The sequence below is a fragment of the Battus philenor genome, unplaced genomic scaffold (genome assembly GCF_028537555.1).
Source record: "Battus philenor isolate CCGP_79_NKW_IND1 unplaced genomic scaffold, ilBatPhil1.0.hap1 SCAF_42, whole genome shotgun sequence".
Taxonomy (NCBI): domain Eukaryota; kingdom Metazoa; phylum Arthropoda; class Insecta; order Lepidoptera; family Papilionidae; genus Battus; species Battus philenor.
In genome coordinates this window covers 65,001-72,500 of record NW_027181707.1, presented here as the reverse complement: position 1 = coordinate 72,500, position 7,500 = coordinate 65,001, and the positions used below count along the sequence as shown (strand labels likewise).

Genomic DNA, 7,500 nt, shown 5'->3' with positions numbered 1-7,500 from the left:
TTCCGAAGTTACGGATCCAATTTGCCGACTTCCCTTACCTACATTATTCTATCGACTAGAGGCTCTTCACCTTGGAGACCTGCTGCGGATATGGGTACGAACCGGCGCGACATCTCCACGTACATCCCTCACCTGAATTTTCAAGGTCCGCAGAGAGTATCCGGACACCGCCGCAAATGCGGTGCTCTTCGCGTTCCGAACCATATCTCCCTTCTATAGGATTCCATGGAACTCGAACGCTCAGGCAGAAAAGAAAACTCTTCCCGGACCCCTCGGCGGCGTCTTCAGGCCACTTCGGGTTACCCCGTCGAACACTCGCTTTGAAACGAGGGAACGATTATTGAAACGGTTCCGCTGCCGGGTTCCGGAATAGGAACCGGATTCCCTTTCGCTCAAAGGGCGTTATTTAGTTCTTAAATTTTTTGTTTTCAAAAAAAATAAAAATAAACACGCCGCATCGACATAAGATCTCTCCTTGAGCTTAGGATCGACTGACTCGCGAGCAACTACTGTTCACGCGAAACCCTTCTCCACGTCAGTCCTCCAGGGCCTCGCTGGAGTATTTGCTACTACCACCAAGATCTGCACCGACGGAGGCTCCAGGCGGGCTCGCGCCCAGACCCTTCTGCGCTCTCCGCCGCGCTCGTCCTACTCGTTACGGCCTAATAAAGCGTGCGCGCGAAACGCGCTCGCCGTATATGCCCGTAACGGTAGTGTATAGGCAAAACGCTTCAGCGCCATCCATTTTCAGGGCTGGTTGCTTCGGCAGGTGAGTCGTTGCACACTCCTTAGCGGATTCCGACTTCCATGGCCACCGTCCTGCTGTCATGAGCGACCAACGCCTTTCATGGTGTCCCATGAGCGTTTTTTGGGCGCCTTAACACTACGTTTGGTTCATCCCACAGCGCCAGTTCTGCTTACCAAAATTGGCCCACTTGGCACCGTCATCAGATCTCCGGCTTCATCGTTCGAGTAAGCCGGAGCTCTCACCCATTTAAAGTTTGAGAATAGGTTGAGGTCGTTTCGGCCCCAATGCCTCTAATCATTCGCTTTACCGGATGAGACTGTTCTTCATCGACGCCAGCTATCCTGAGGGAAACTTCGGACGGAACCAGCTACTAGATGGTTCGATTAGTCTTTCGCCCCTATACCCAGTTCCGACGATCGATTTGCACGTCAGAATCGCTACGGTCCTCCATCAGGGTTTCCCCTGACTTCGACCTGACCAGGCATAGTTCACCATCTTTCGGGTCCCAGCATCTCTGCTCAGAGCGCGCCTGCATTCACGGATTGGAAACGAGACGCCTCGGGAGTGCGAGAGTGCAGATCGCAAAGGACGTACACTCCATCCTCCCTGAGCGCGCGGCTAGCGCGCGCCTTCACTTTCGTTGCGCCTTTCAGTTTATACAAATACTCAATGACTCGCACACATGCTAGACTCCTTGGTCCGTGTTTCAAGACGGGTCCTGCGAGTGCCCGAAACTGAATCATCGCAGACAGAGACGCGCACGGTCCGAGACAGCACGGCTGCGACGACAGACGCGCCGCAACGAGGTCCGCGCTCGGGCAGGACCTCGTGTACGACGTTATCTTGCGTCGGGCCGGACGCGCCTTTAGAGAGCGCGTGCGCGATTCTTATCATTATACCGTCCGGCGGCCGATCGGCTACCGCGAAACGGTCCAACGTCCTGACTCCGCTCGCGCGAAGTGAACGCTGGGCTGCCCGTCGGCGGCGCTTAGATCGACACCCGAACGGGTCGCGATGCATTACTGAGAGAGAAGTGCACGCCCTCCGCGGACGTCGACGCGCACCGGCCCGTGCGACGCGATACAGCGCCCGATTAAAGGCGGACCGGACGTCGCATCAGAGCGCGGGCGCGTACGCCGCGGAATGACGATGAATCTCTCCGTTCGTTCATTCGAGTTTCGCAGGTTTACCCCTGAACGGTTTCACGTACTCTTGAACTCTCTCTTCAAAGTTCTTTTCAACTTTCCCTCACGGTACTTGTTCGCTATCGGTCTCGCGGTTATATTTAGCCTTAGATGGAGTTTACCACCCACTTAGGGCTGCACTCTCAAGCAACCCGACTCTTAGGAGAGTCCCTCTCGCCGCCGCCCTCCGTCGCTACGGGCCTGGCACCCTCTGCGGGAAAACGGCCCCGTTCAAGACGAACTTGGACAGGAGTATCGACGACGAGAAAGCGGAACCTCCCGAACACCACATCTCCCGCGCTCGAGACGATCGCGGGATTCAGTGCTGGGCTCTTTCCTGTTCGCTCGCCGCTACTAGGGAAATCCTTGTTAGTTTCTTTTCCTCCGCTTACTAATATGCTTAAATTCGGCGGGTGATCCTCCCTGATCTGAGGCCAACGATAAAAATTCGAGGCAGACGCGATATCCGTACGCGACGTCCCTTATTATATTTTTGACGACGACGAACCGACGGACCGCGCGCGCAAGCAAGCAAGCGCGCACGGCGGCCGGTCGTCGTCGCGGGACGCCCTTCGGACGTCGAGTCCGCCTACCGTACACCACCCCCACCGTCGCGATCATCGCGCGTCGCAGAGCGAGTGCGCGTGCGCGAGGCGCGCGCGTCGCGAGTCCTTAGAGGTCTCTAGACGCGCGCACGCACAACGCAACGCTGCACACACAACACGCGTTGCGCGATGAACGACGACGATGACGATGATGATGATTATGATGATACGAGCGTAAACGAAAATCTCGACACGCATACGCGAGCGCGAGTACTTTTCGTTAGCGATCGATCGTCCGGCCCTTTCGGTATCGGTCCGTATCGATACGATAATATAACGTTCGCACTGGAACGACGACGCGTATCACCGACATAATACGGATGCGTAGCGACGACGAGCGGTGAACTCTCTCGCATCGGGCTAGGCGCGCGCGCACATGAACATCACGTAATGTTTACTTACATATGTTTGTGTGTGCGTTACGCTTGCCGCGCAAGAAAACATTCACCGCCTGCCGGTCGCATCCGTCGGAGACGCGTCGTCTGTGCTTCCGATATATTTTATTATATCGTATACACGAACCGATGAGCTCGGACGAAGACCGCACTACGAAGACTCGCGTCTTAGCGATGCGTGTAATCTTTTCACACTCGTTTCATATTCAATACAATTCGATATATTTAAACGGACCGTAAACGCGCTCCGCGCGTACGCGGACGTGAGGGGTGCAGCACCCCGCCGTCCGTCGTCCGTCGCGAAGAACGTTCAACGGAAACCGTCAATTGTTCGAAAGAGCGCGCGCCCGCTCGCCCGCGCGCGGTAGTGCGGCAGCGGCAGCGCGACGACAGCGACGGCGGATAGTGAGAGAGAGAGAGTGAGAGCCGCGGCGGCGCGGACGAGAGACTCTTATTAGAGATCGTCCCATCGCACCGTCCGCGAGCTCGTTCATCACCCCCCACCAACCCGCCGCCGCCGCGTCGCGCGTCACCGCCGCGCGCATCGACCGGCGCGAGCGCACGTAGCGCGCGTTCTACACCGAACAGTGTGGTTTTTATATTTTAACAGCCGGCCCTCAGACAGGAGTGGTCCTGGATATTTCTCCACGGACCGCAATGTGCGTTCGAAATGTCGATGTTCAAATGTGTCCTGCAGTTCACACTATGACGCGCAGTTAACTGCGTTCTTCATCGACCCGCGAGCCAAGTGATCCACCGTCCAGGGTAATGGTTTTTTCTTAATGTTGTTATTACTTACGGTAGCGGCCTACGGCTCTCGCCGTCGGCCACTTGATTGTCCGTTTTTATGTATTAACGTCGAAAGTTGGTCGAATTCATGTGCGCCGAGGCGTTCATAAAGAAACGGCACCGAAAAAGCTTAACGCCCCGACGCGAATCCTTTAGAATGATGAACGACGACGACCCGCGCACCCCCCAACGAGCTGGCGTGACGCACGACATTGTCATCTTTCTAACCGCTTAAATTTCGTTTTGTATAGCGCCAACCGACAATAAAGGGCCTGAGCTAGGCAGTGGGGATTTTCACCGCTTCGAACGCTCCGTTTGGTATGCCCCGGTCGGCGCTCGTCTCTCGGCGTTTTTCCGCCACCCGGCCGCTTCGACGGCGGCGGAGGCAGCGGCGGCGGTAGCACTTTCGACGAATGCCACCACCGCCACCGGCCACCGCCACGGCGCCGTCGCCGCTGCGCCGTTAGGCGTAATAGACGCTAGAGACAATTATTTCACATTTTATTTTTTATACATATATACAAACACGCACACACACACGCACGCACACGCGCGCGCGCTCGTCCGCATTAGATACGAACAGCAGCGCGCGCGTACGTACATATATATGTATATATGTCGTATATATATATATCATTATGGATGTATTACATATATATATGTGTAAACACGGTATGTACGAAGTCGTCGTCGTCGTCGTCGTCGTCGTCGCAACAGCAACAACAGCAACAGCGGCGCAACAACGTTCGTGAACATATCACGCGTCTCGCACACATACACACACGTTAATGATCCTTCCGCAGGTTCCCCTACGGAAACCTTGTTACGACTTTTACTTCCTCTAAATGATCAAGTTTGGTCAACTTCCCAGCAACGCCGACGGCCGTGAAGCCACCGCGTGTCGGTCCGAAGACCTCACTAAATCATTCAATCGGTAGTAGCGACGGGCGGTGTGTACAAAGGGCAGGGACGTAATCAACGCGAGCTTATGACTCGCGCTTACTAGGAATTCCTCGTTTATGGGGGATAATTGCAAACCCCAATCCCCAGCACGAAGGAGTTTCAACGGGTTGCCCGGGCCTCTAGGCCAGGGAGAACATGCTGATTCCTTCAGTGTAGCGCGCGTGCGGCCCAGGACATCTAAGGGCATCACAGACCTGTTATTGCTCAATCTCGTGCGGCTCGAAGCCGCCGGTCCCTCTAAGAAGAATTTTAATACGTCGCCAGTGAGTTGCGCCACCGGAGCGGCGCACACCTAAATGACGACGCCTATTTAGCAGGCTAGAGTCTCGTTCGTTACCGGAATTAACCAGACAAATCGCTCCACCAACTAAGAACGGCCATGCACCACCACCCACCGAATCAAGAAAGAGCTGTTAATCTGTCAATCCTTCCGGTGTCCGGGCCTGGTGAGATTTCCCGTGTTGAGTCAAATTAAGCCGCAGGCTCCACTCCTGGTGGTGCCCTTCCGTCAATTCCTTTAAGTTTCAGCTTTGCAACCATACTCCCCCCGGAGTCCAAAATCTTTGGTTTCCCGGAAGCTGCCCGCCGAGCCATCGTAGTAACGTCGGCGGATCGCTAGATGACATATTTACGGTTAGAACTAGGGCGGTATCTAATCGCCTTCGAACCTCTAACTTTCGTTCTTGATTGATGAAAACACCTTTGGCAAATGCTTTCGCTGATGTTCGTCTTGCGACGATCCAAGAATTTCACCTCTAACGTCGCAATACGAATGCCCCCAGTTATCCCTATTAATCATTACCTCGGAGTTCTGAAAACCAACAAAATAGAACCGAGATCATATTCTATTATTCCATGCACGAAATATTCAAGCAGCATTTTGAGCCCGCTTTGAGCACTCTAATTTGTTCAAAGTAAAATTGTCGGCCCATCTCGACACTCACCGAAGAGCACCGCGATAGGATTTTGATATTGAACCGCCGTTTTACCGACGGCTCACCGACGATATGCTCCGCAGACGTGTCAGTATCACCGCGGATGCGGTGCACCGACAGCGCGGCGCACAAATGCAACTACGAGCTTTTTAACCGCAACAATTTTAGTATACGCTATTGGAGCTGGAGTTACCGCGGCTGCTGGCACCAGACTTGCCCTCCAATTGTTCCTCGTTAAAATATTTAAAGTGTACTCATTCCGATTACGAGGCCTCGTAAGAGTCCCGTATCGTTATTTTTCGTCACTACCTCCCCGTGCCGGGAGTGGGTAATTTGCGCGCCTGCTGCCTTCCTTGGATGTGGTAGCCGTTTCTCAGGCTCCCTCTCCGGAATCGAACCCTGATTCCCCGTTACCCGTGACAACCATGGTAGTCGCAGAAACTACCATCGAAAGTTGATAAGGCAGACATTTGAAAGATGCGTCGCCGGTGCTGGACCATGCGATCGGCAAAAGTTATCCAGATTCATCAAAATTAACGACTTCGGACGCGAGGCCCTCCGTCGATTGGTTTTGATCTAATAAAAGCACTCATCCCATCACTGGTCAGAGTTCTGATTGCATGTATTAGCTCTAGAATTACCACAGTTATCCAAGTAACCGAGGTAAGATCTAAGGAACCAAAACTGATATATTGAGCCATTCGCGGTATCGCCTTAATACGGCTTGCACTGAGACATGCATGGCTTAATCTTTGAGACAAGCATATAACTACTGGCAGGATCAACCAGGGAGCTAGCTAGAGCTAACACACACCAACACCGCACATACGAGAGATATGAGGGTGATGATGATATGATAGACGTGTGACAAGCGACGCGTCGGACGTTCGAAACGCCGTGACGCGCCGGTGCCTAGGTAGCTTTTTGCGTGCGTGCGTGCGTGCGTATTTATTACAATACACACACAACACCACACCGCAACAACAAAATGAATTCGTTTTTCTATCTGTTCACGGAGGAAAATGTATATCTCAACACTCGCCTCGCGTTCGTCCAGATTTACTTTGGACGCGGCATCGCGTCCGATTCATCGGAACGTTCTTTGACGAGACACATACAAATCTTCACTTTTATAAAATATCGTTTCGCAAAACGAACAATGACCGATTTCCAGCCCGGTTTTAGAGAGATCCGAAATCCTTGATTTATATATCATGATCGACCGTCGCGCGACTAGCGCGCGACGAGCTCGTTGATGCGATGCGTTAAGGGCCGCCCCGAAGTCGACTCGGGAGCCCAACGCCGTTCGCGTTAATTAAACGAGACGTTCTCTTACGCCTTCCGCTCTTACATAACGGAGACGTCGTCCGACACAGTTTACGGTGTGTTGTTGTGGGGAGATGATCCCCTTTTTCTTCCCTCCTCCGCCGCCGCTGTGTCGTTCGTGCGTTTGTCGGTTATAGAAGTTTCAGTTTCGGGCGTTCTCGTTGGTGGCGCGCGTTGTTTGTGTATCGGTGTTATTAGTTTTGTTCGATTCGCGCGCGTTTTCTAAGAATAATTTTTAAATTTTTTTTTTTTTATAAAAAAAAAAAAAAAAAAAACTAAATCTAAAAAAAACGCAATCTCCGCAAACAAACTAACACCACCACACCACACACACCCCACCAACCAAAAAAACACACTCCACACTCCACAACCACCAACAAACAAAACAAAACAGAAGAGCATCGGAGAGAACTCTATTCGGCCGACCGGCGCGTCTCGCGCCAGTCCCATGTATATGCGGGAACGACTGTATGCGTCTCCGCGTAGCGCGATAGAGCGTTCGCGTATCGATTGCATACCACCGATCTACATATCTATATCTGACCCTGATCTCGA

At 53.0% G+C, this 7,500-nt stretch overlaps 2 non-coding genes and 1 pseudogene across 2 annotated transcripts; all 3 read right to left on the bottom strand.

Annotated features, from left to right (window-relative positions):
• The window catches only part of LOC137929145 (large subunit ribosomal RNA), a 4,896-nt pseudogene extending 2,527 nt beyond the window's left edge, over positions 1–2,369 (bottom strand).
• A 1,174-nt stretch (positions 2,370–3,543) lies between these two features.
• LOC137929098 (5.8S ribosomal RNA) lies at positions 3,544–3,700 on the bottom strand. The gene has a single exon (XR_011108674.1). It is a non-coding gene; the product is annotated as a 5.8S ribosomal RNA (ribosomal RNA).
• Positions 3,701–4,507: 807 nt separating this feature from the next.
• On the bottom strand, positions 4,508–6,411 carry LOC137929118 (small subunit ribosomal RNA). Its single transcript, XR_011108693.1, has one exon. It is a non-coding gene; the product is annotated as a small subunit ribosomal RNA (ribosomal RNA).
• Between the last annotated feature and the right edge of the window lie 1,089 nt (positions 6,412–7,500).